The sequence below is a fragment of the Taudactylus pleione genome, unplaced genomic scaffold, assembly GCF_031769625.1.
Source record: "Taudactylus pleione unplaced genomic scaffold, aTauple2 ptg000085l, whole genome shotgun sequence".
NCBI classification, from domain to species: domain Eukaryota; kingdom Metazoa; phylum Chordata; class Amphibia; order Anura; family Myobatrachidae; genus Taudactylus; species Taudactylus pleione.
This window is the reverse complement of record NW_028284487.1, coordinates 11,103,968-11,115,316: the sequence shown is the minus strand read 5'-3', so window position 1 is coordinate 11,115,316 and position 11,349 is coordinate 11,103,968.

The window sequence follows — 11,349 nt, the reverse complement described above, 5'->3', positions numbered from 1 at the left end:
CTAATTTTGAAACTGTTTCAAATCAGTTTTCAACTGGAGAGATGTTTGTCAAACATTTGGAAATAGGAAAAGTTGCAATAAGAATGCAATGATCCATCACTTGTGCTATGGTTTTAAGATATTCTGGTTTTAAGAATTTTCTTCTTCAGTGTGCACCAATGAGAGTAAAGGTCTGTTCTTCTTCTCGTCTTAAAACTTAGTCCCCCATAGTAGATTCAATCACCAAATAAATGTCCTGATTGATTAATTTGCCTTAGCATTTCTTAGATTTGCCATATTGCTATATTTGAGAAAAAGTTTTCTATGTATGCCATATAGAGAAATGCTGCATCAGCCAAAGGATGACATTTTTGTTTATTCCTAACATGGATTTAAAAATTCTCTGTTTTGTATGTGTCTATGATGTTCTCTAGCAAGTTTCAAGGGCTGCTAACTGTAGCCAATGCATTCATCCAACACTTCATGCACTTTGCCGCTGGATAAAATCCCTTCTTGGCATTTCTTGTAAGACAACAATAAAAAGCACATGGCCCGTATGGGGATCAAACACATGACCTTGGCGTTATTAGCACCACGCTCTAACCAACTGAGCTAACCGGCCAAACATAAACACATCACCAAACACAAAAATGCCAAATGTACCTAAAACAGGAGAACATTCAGTATTTCAAAGATCAGCAATATTGAATAGAGGAAGACTCTCTAATAATGGGTTCCATGGTGTAATGGTGAGCACTTTGGACTTTGAATCCAGTAATCTGATTTCAATTCTTGGTGGGACCTAACTTTGTTCAATTTCCTTAAAGTTGAATTTTAGGATAGCTTATCTATATTTAAACTTTGTATAAATCCCATCATCTTCAGTGGTTTTTTTACTCCAAACTAATTTTGAAGCTGTTTCAAATCAGTTTTCAACTGGAGAGATGTTTGTCAAACATTTGGAAATAGGAAAAGTTGCAATAAGAATGCAGTGATCCATCACTTGTGCTGTGGTTTTAAGATATTCTGGTTTTAAGAATTTTCTTCTTCAGTGTGCACTAATGAGAGTAAAGGTCTGTTCTTCTTCTCTTCTTAAAACTTAGTCCCCCATAGTAGATTCAATCACCAAATAAATGTCCTGATTGATTAATTTGCCTTAGCATTTCTTAGATTTGCCATATTGCTATATTTGAGAAAAGTTTTCTATGTATGCCATATAGCGAAATGCTGCATCAGCCAAAGCATGACATTTTTGTTTATTCCTAACATGGATTTAAAAATTCTCTGTTTTGTATGTGTCTATGATGTTCTCTAGCAAGTTTCAAGGGCTGCTAACTGTAGCCAATGCATTCATTCCACACTTAATGCACTTTGCCGCTGGATAAAATCCCTTCTTGGCATTTCTTGTAGGACAACAAGAAAAAGCACATGGCCCATATGGGGATCGTACACATGACCTTGGCGTTATTAGCACCACGCTCTAACCAACTGAGCTAACCAGCCAAACATAAAAGCATCAGCAAACACAAAAATGCCAAATGTACCTAAAACAGGAGAACATTCAGTATTTCAAAGATCAGCAATATTGAGTAGAGGAAGACTCTCTAATAATGGGTTCCATGGTGTAATGGTGAGCACTTTGGACTTTGAATCCAGTAATCTGATTTCAAATCTTGGTGGGACCTAACTTTGTTCAATTTCCTTAAAGTTGAATTTTAGGATAGCTTATCTATATTTAAACTTTGTATAAATCCCATCATCTTCAGTGGTTTCTTTACTCCAAACTAATTTTGAAACTGTTTCAAATCAGTTTTCAACTGGAGAGATGTTTGTCAAACATTTGGAAATAGGAAAAGTTGCAATAAGAATGCAATGATCCATCACTTGTGCTATGGTTTTAAGATATTCTGGTTTTAAGAATTTTCTTCTTCAGTGTGCACCAATGAGAGTAAAGGTCTGTTCTTCTTCTCGTCTTAAAACTTAGTCCCCCATAGTAGATTCAATCACCAAAATAAATGTCCTGATTGATTAATTTGCCTTAGCATTTCTTAGATTTGCCATATTGCTATATTTGAGAAAAAGTTTTCTATGTATGCCATATAGAGAAATGCTGCATCAGCCAAAGGATGACATTTTTGTTTATTCCTAACATGGATTTAAAAATTCTCTGTTTTGTATGTGTCTATGATGTTCTCTAGCAAGTTTCAAGGGCTGCTAACTGTAGCCAATGCATTCATCCCACACTTCATGCACTTTGCCGCTGGATAAAATCCCTTCTTGGCATTTCTTGTAGGACAACAATAAAAATCACATGGCCCGTATGGGGATCGAACACATGACCTTGGCGTTATTAGCACCGCGCTCTAAACAACTGAGCTAACCGGCCAAACATAAAAGCATCAGCAAACACAAAAATGCCAAATGTACCTAAAACAGGAGAACATTCAGTATTTCAAAGATCAGCAATATTGAGTAGAGGAAGACTCTCTAATAATGGGTTCCATGGTGTAATGGTGAGCACTTTGGACTTTGAATCCAGTAATCTGATTTCAAATCTTGGTGGGACCTAACTTTGTTCAATTTCCTTAAAGTTGAATTTTAGGATAGCTTATCTATATTTAAACTTTGAATAAATCCCATCATCTTCAGTGGTTTCTTTACTCCAAACTAATTTTGAAACTGTTTCAAATCAGTTTTCAACTGGAGAGATGTTTGTCAAACATTTGGAAATAGGAAAAGTTGCAATAAGAATGCAATGATCCATCACTTGTGCTATGGTTTTAAGATATTCTGGTTTTAAGAATTTTCTTCTTCAGTGTGCACCAATGAGAGTAAAGGTCTGTTCTTCTTCTTGTCTTAAAACTTAGTCCCCCATAGTAGATTCAATCACCAAATAAATGTCCTGATTGAATAATTTGCCTTAGCATTTCTTAGATTTGCCATATTGCTATATTTGAGAAAAAGTTTTCTATGTATGCCATATAGAGAAATGCTGCATCAGCCAAAGGATGACATTTTTGTTTATTCCTAACATGGATTTAAAAATTCTCTGTTTTGTATGTGTCTATGATGTTCTCTAGCAAGTTTCAAGGGCTGCTAACTGTAGCCAATGCATTCATCCAACACTTCATGCACTTTGCCGCTGGATAAAATCCCTTCTTGGCATTTCTTGTAGGACAACAATAAAAATCACATGGCCCGTATGGGGATCGAACACATGACCTTGGTGTTATTAGCACCGCGCTCTAAACAACTGAGCTAACCGGCCAAACATAAAAGCATCAGCAAACACAAAAATGCCAAATGTACCTAAAACAGGAGAACATTCAGTATTTCAAAGATCAGCAATATTGAGTAGAGGAAGACTCTCTAATAATGGGTTCCATGGTGTAATGGTGAGCACTTTGGACTTTGAATCCAGTAATCTGATTTCAAATCTTGGTGGGACCTAACTTTGTTCAATTTCCTTAAAGTTGAATTTTAGGATAGCTTATCTATATTTAAACTTTGAATAAATCCCATCATCTTCAGTGGTTTCTTTACTCCAAACTAATTTTGAAACTGTTTCAAATCAGTTTTCAACTGGAGAGATGTTTGTCAAACATTTGGAAATAGGAAAAGTTGCAATAAGAATGCAATGATCCATCACTTGTGCTATGGTTTTAAGATATTCTGGTTTTAAGAATTTTCTTCTTCAGTGTGCACCAATGAGAGTAAAGGTCTGTTCTTCTTCTCGTCTTAAAACTTAGTCCCCCATAGTAGATTCAATCACCAAATAAATGTCCTGATTGATTAATTTGCCTTAGCATTTCTTAGATTTGCCATATTGCTATATTTGAGAAAAAGTTTTCTATGTATGCCATATAGAGAAATGCTGCATCAGCCAAAGGATGACATTTTTGTTTATTCCTAACATGGATTTAAAAATTCTCTGTTTTGTATGTGTCTATGATGTTCTCTAGCAAGTTTCAAGGGCTGCTAACTGTAGCCAATGCATTCATCCAACACTTCATGCACTTTGCCGCTGGATAAAATCCCTTCTTGGCATTTCTTGTAAGACAACAATAAAAAGCACATGGCCCGTATGGGGATCAAACACATGACCTTGGCGTTATTAGCATCACGCTCTAACCAACTGAGCTAACCGGCCAAACATAAACACATCAGCAAACACAAAAATGCCAAATGTACCTAAAACAGGAGAACATTCAGTATTTCAAAGATCAGCAATATTGAATAGAGGAAGACTCTCTAATAATGGGTTCCATGGTGTAATGGTGAGCACTTTGGACTTTGAATCCAGTAATCTGATTTCAATTCTTGGTGGGACCTAACTTTGTTCAATTTCCTTAAAGTTGAATTTTAGGATAGCTTATCTATATTTAAACTTTGTATAAATCCCATCATCTTCAGTGGTTTTTTTACTCCAAACTAATTTTGAAGCTGTTTCAAATCAGTTTTCAACTGGAGAGATGTTTGTCAAACATTTGGAAATAGGAAAAGTTGCAATAAGAATGCAGTGATCCATCACTTGTGCTGTGGTTTTAAGATATTCTGGTTTTAAGAATTTTCTTCTTCAGTGTGCACTAATGAGAGTAAAGGTCTGTTCTTCTTCTCTTCTTAAAACTTAGTCCCCCATAGTAGATTCAATCACCAAATAAATGTCCTGATTGATTAATTTGCCTTAGCATTTCTTAGATTTGCCATATTGCTATATTTGAGAAAAGTTTTCTATGTATGCCATATAGCGAAATGCTGCATCAGCCAAAGCATGACATTTTTGTTTATTCCTAACATGGATTTAAAAATTCTCTGTTTTGTATGTGTCTATGATGTTCTCTAGCAAGTTTCAAGGGCTGCTAACTGTAGCCAATGCATTCATTCCACACTTAATGCACTTTGCCGCTGGATAAAATCCCTTCTTGGCATTTCTTGTAGGACAACAAGAAAAAGCACATGGCCCATATGGGGATCGTACACATGACCTTGGCGTTATTAGCACCACGCTCTAACCAACTGAGCTAACCAGCCAAACATAAAAGCATCAGCAAACACAAAAATGCCAAATGTACCTAAAACAGGAGAACATTCAGTATTTCAAAGATCAGCAATATTGAGTAGAGGAAGACTCTCTAATAATGGGTTCCATGGTGTAATGGTGAGCACTTTGGACTTTGAATCCAGTAATCTGATTTCAAATCTTGGTGGGACCTAACTTTGTTCAATTTCCTTAAAGTTGAATTTTAGGATAGCTTATCTATATTTAAACTTTGTATAAATCCCATCATCTTCAGTGGTTTCTTTACTCCAAACTAATTTTGAAACTGTTTCAAATCAGTTTTCAACTGGAGAGATGTTTGTCAAACATTTGGAAATAGGAAAAGTTGCAATAAGAATGCAATGATCCATCACTTGTGCTATGGTTTTAAGATATTCTGGTTTTAAGAATTTTCTTCTTCAGTGTGCACCAATGAGAGTAAAGGTCTGTTCTTCTTCTCGTCTTAAAACTTAGTCCCCCATAGTAGATTCAATCACCAAAATAAATGTCCTGATTGATTAATTTGCCTTAGCATTTCTTAGATTTGCCATATTGCTATATTTGAGAAAAAGTTTTCTATGTATGCCATATAGAGAAATGCTGCATCAGCCAAAGGATGACATTTTTGTTTATTCCTAACATGGATTTAAAAATTCTCTGTTTTGTATGTGTCTATGATGTTCTCTAGCAAGTTTCAAGGGCTGCTAACTGTAGCCAATGCATTCATCCCACACTTCATGCACTTTGCCGCTGGATAAAATCCCTTCTTGGCATTTCTTGTAGGACAACAATAAAAATCACATGGCCCGTATGGGGATCGAACACATGACCTTGGCGTTATTAGCACCGCGCTCTAAACAACTGAGCTAACCGGCCAAACATAAAAGCATCAGCAAACACAAAAATGCCAAATGTACCTAAAACAGGAGAACATTCAGTATTTCAAAGATCAGCAATATTGAGTAGAGGAAGACTCTCTAATAATGGGTTCCATGGTGTAATGGTGAGCACTTTGGACTTTGAATCCAGTAATCTGATTTCAAATCTTGGTGGGACCTAACTTTGTTCAATTTCCTTAAAGTTGAATTTTAGGATAGCTTATCTATATTTAAACTTTGAATAAATCCCATCATCTTCAGTGGTTTCTTTACTCCAAACTAATTTTGAAACTGTTTCAAATCAGTTTTCAACTGGAGAGATGTTTGTCAAACATTTGGAAATAGGAAAAGTTGCAATAAGAATGCAATGATCCATCACTTGTGCTATGGTTTTAAGATATTCTGGTTTTAAGAATTTTCTTCTTCAGTGTGCACCAATGAGAGTAAAGGTCTGTTCTTCTTCTTGTCTTAAAACTTAGTCCCCCATAGTAGATTCAATCACCAAATAAATGTCCTGATTGAATAATTTGCCTTAGCATTTCTTAGATTTGCCATATTGCTATATTTGAGAAAAAGTTTTCTATGTATGCCATATAGAGAAATGCTGCATCAGCCAAAGGATGACATTTTTGTTTATTCCTAACATGGATTTAAAAATTCTCTGTTTTGTATGTGTCTATGATGTTCTCTAGCAAGTTTCAAGGGCTGCTAACTGTAGCCAATGCATTCATCCAACACTTCATGCACTTTGCCGCTGGATAAAATCCCTTCTTGGCATTTCTAGTAGGACAACAATAAAAATCACATGGCCCGTATGGGGATCGAACACATGACCTTGGTGTTATTAGCACCGCGCTCTAAACAACTGAGCTAACCGGCCAAACATAAAAGCATCAGCAAACACAAAAATGCCAAATGTACCTAAAACAGGAGAACATTCAGTATTTCAAAGATCAGCAATATTGAGTAGAGGAAGACTCTCTAATAATGGGTTCCATGGTGTAATGGTGAGCACTTTGGACTTTGAATCCAGTAATCTGATTTCAAATCTTGGTGGGACCTAACTTTGTTCAATTTCCTTAAAGTTGAATTTTAGGATAGCTTATCTATATTTAAACTTTGAATAAATCCCATCATCTTCAGTGGTTTCTTTACTCCAAACTAATTTTGAAACTGTTTCAAATCAGTTTTCAACTGGAGAGATGTTTGTCAAACATTTGGAAATAGGAAAAGTTGCAATAAGAATGCAATGATCCATCACTTGTGCTATGGTTTTAAGATATTCTGGTTTTAAGAATTTTCTTCTTCAGTGTGCACCAATGAGAGTAAAGGTCTGTTCTTCTTCTCGTCTTAAAACTTAGTCCCCCATAGTAGATTCAATCACCAAATAAATGTCCTGATTGATTAATTTGCCTTAGCATTTCTTAGATTTGCCATATTGCTATATTTGAGAAAAAGTTTTCTATGTATGCCATATAGAGAAATGCTGCATCAGCCAAAGGATGACATTTTTGTTTATTCCTAACATGGATTTAAAAATTCTCTGTTTTGTATGTGTCTATGATGTTCTCTAGCAAGTTTCAAGGGCTGCTAACTGTAGCCAATGCATTCATCCCACACTTCATGCACTTTGCCGCTGGATAAAATCCCTTCTTGGCATTTCTTGTAGGACAACAATAAAAATCACATGGCCCGTATGGGGATCGAACACATGACCTTGGTGTTATTAGCACCACGCTCTAACCAACTGAGCTAACCGGCAAAACATAAAAGCATCAGCAAACACAAAAATGCCAAATGTACCTAAAACAGGAGAACATTCAGTATTTCAAAGATCAGCAATATTGAGTAGAGGAAGACTCTCTAATAATGGGTTCCATGGTGTAATGGTGAGCACTTTGGACTTTGAATCCAGTAATCTGATTTCAAATCTTGGTGGGACCTAACTTTGTTCAATTTCCTTAAAGTTGAATTTTAGGATAGCTTATCTATATTTAAACTTTGTATAAATCCCATCATCTTCAGTGGTTTTTTTACTCCAAACTAATTTTGAAGCTGTTTCAAATCAGTTTTCAACTGGAGAGATGTTTGTCAAACATTTGGAAATAGGAAAAGTTGCAATAAGAATGCAGTGATCCATCACTTGTGCTATGGTTTTAAGATATTCTGGTTTTAAGAATTTTCTTCTTCAGTGTGCACTAATGAGAGTAAAGGTCTGTTCTTCTTCTCATCTTAAAACTTAGTCCCCCATAGTAGATTCAATCACCAAATAAATGTCCTGATTGATTAATTTGCCTTAGCATTTCTTAGATTTGCCATATTGCTATATTTGAGAAAAAGTTTTCTATGTATGCCATATAGAGAAATGCTGCATCAGCCAAAGGATGACATTTTTGTTTATTCCTAACATGGATTTAAAAATTCTCTGTTTTGTATGTGTCTATGATGTTCTCTAGCAAGTTTCAAGGGCTGCTAACTGTAGCCAATGCATTCATCCCACACTTCATGCACTTTACCGCTGGATAAAATCCCTTCTTTGCATTTCTTGTAGGACAAAAATAAAAAATCACATGGCCCGTATGGGGATCGAACACATGACCTTGACGTTATTAGCACCACGCTCTAACCAACTGAGCTAACCGGCCAAACATAAAAGCATCAGCAAACACAAAAATGCCAAATGTACCTAAAACAGGAGAACATTCAGTATTTCAAAGATCAGCAATATTGAGTAGAGGAAGATTCTCTAATAATGGGTTCCATGGTGTAATGGTGAGCACTTTGGACTTTGAATCCAGTAATCTGATTTCAAATCTTGGTGGGACCTAACTTTGTTCAATTTCCTTAAAGTTGAATTTTAGGATAGCTTATCTATATTTAAACTTTGTATAAATCCCATCATCTTCAGTGTTTTTTTTACTCCAAACTAATTTTGAAGCTGTTTCAAATCAGTTTTCAACTGGAGAGATGTTTGTCAAACATTTGGAAATAGGAAAAGTTGCAATAAGAATGCAGTGATCCATCACTTGTGCTATGGTTTTAAGATATTCTGGTTTTAAGAATTTTCTTCTTCAGTGTGCACTAATGAGAGTAAAGGTCTGTTCTTCTTCTCTTCTTAAAACATAGTAGATTCAATCACCAAATAAATGTCCTGATTGATTAATTTGCCTTAGCATTTCTTAGATTTGCCATATTGCTATATTTGAGAAAAAGTTTTCAATGTATGCCATATAGAGAAATGCTGCATCAGCCAAAGGATGACATTTTTGTTTATTCCTAACATGGATTTAAAAATTCTCTGTTTTGTATGTGTCTATGATGTACTCTAGCAAGTTTCAAGGGCTGCTAACTGTAGCCAATGCATTCATCCCACACTTCATGCACTTTGCGCTGGATAAAAGCCCTTCTTGGCATTTCTTGTAGGACAACAAGAAAAAGCACATGGCCCGTATGGGGATCGAACACATGACCTTGGCGTTATTAGCCCCACGCTCTAACCAACTGAGCTAACCGGCCAAACATAAAAGCATCAGCAAACACAAAAATGCCAAATGTACCTAAAACAGGAGAACATTCAGTATTTCAAAGATCAGCAATATTGAGTAGAGGAAGACTCTCTAATAATGGGTTCCATGGTGTAATGGTGAGCACTTTGGACTTTGAATCCAGTAATCTGATTTCAAATCTTGGTGGGACCTAACTTTGTTCAATTTCCTTAAAGTTGAATTTTAGGATAGCTTATCTATATTTAAACTTTGTATAAATCCCATCATCTTCAGTGGTTTCTTTACTCCAAACTAATTTTGAAACTGTTTCAAATCAGTTTTCAACTGGAGAGATGTTTGTCAAACATTTGGAAATAGGAAAAGTTGCAATAAGAATGCAATGATCCATCACTTGTGCTATGGTTTTAAGATATTCTGGTTTTAAGAATTTTCTTCTTCAGTGTGCACTAATGAGAGTAAAGGTCTGTTCTTCTTCTCGTCTTAAAACTTAGTCCCCCATAGTAGATTCAATCACCAAATAAATGTCCTGATTGATTAATTTGCCTTAGCATTTCTTAGATTTGCCATATTGCTATATTTGAGAAAAAGTTTTCTATGTATGCCATATAGAGAAATGCTGCATCAGCCAAAGGATGACATTTTTGTTTATTCCTAACATGGATTTAAAAATTCTCTGTTTTGTATGTGTCTATGATGTTCTCTAGCAAGTTTCAAGGGCTGCTAACTGTAGCCAATGCATTCATCCCACACTTCATGCACTTTGCCGCTGGATAAAATCCCTTCTTGGCATTTCTTGTAGGACAACAAGAAAAAGCACATGGCCCGTATGGGGATCGAACACATGACCTTGGCGTTATTAGCACCATGCTCTAACCAACTGAGCTAACCGGTAAAACATAAAAGCATCAGCAAACACAAAAATGCCAAATGTACCTAAAACAGGAGAACATTCAGTATTTCAAAGATCAGCAATATTGAGTAGAGGAAGACTCTCTAATTATGGGTTCCATGGTGTAATGGTGAGCACTTTGGACTTTAAATCCAGTAATCTGATTTCAAATCTTGGTGGGACCTAACTTTGTTCTATTTCCTTAAAGTTGAATTTTAGGATAGCTTATCTATATTAAACTTTGTATCAATCCCATCATCTTCAGTGGTTTTTTTACTCCAAACTAATTTTGAAGCTGTTTCAAATCAGTTTTCAACTGGAGAGATGTTTGTCAAACATTTGGAAATAGGAAAAGTTGCAATAAGAATGCAGTGATCCATCACTTGTGCTATGGTTTTAAGATATTCTGGTTTTAAGAATTTTCTTCTTCAGTGTGCACTAATGAGAGTAAAGGTCTGTTCTTCTTCTCTTCTTAAAACTTAGTCCCCCATAGTAGATTCAATCACCAAATAAATGTCCTGATTGAATAATTTGCCTTAGCATTTCTTAGATTTGCCATATTGCTATATTTGAGAAAAAGTTTTCAATGTATGCCATATAGAGAAATGCTGCATCAGCCAAAGGATGACATTTTTGTTTATTCCTAACATGGATTTAAAAATTCTCTGTTTTGTATGTGTCTATGATGTTCTCTAGCAAGTTTCAAGGGCTGCTAACTGTAGCCAATGCATTCATCCCACACTTCATGCACTTTGCCGCTGGATAAAATCCCTTCTTGGCATTTCTTGTAGGACAACAAGAAAAAGCACATGGCCCGTATGGGGATCGAACACATGACCTTGGCGTTATTAGCACCATGCTCTAACCAACTGAGCTAACCGGTAAAACATAAAAGCATCAGCAAACACAAAAATGCCAAATGTACCTAAAACAGGAGAACATTCAGTATTTCAAAGATCAGCAATATTGAGTAGAGGAAGACTCTCTAATTATGGGTTCCATGGTGTAATGGTGAGCACTTTGGACTTTAAATCCAGTAATCTGATTTCAAATCTTGGT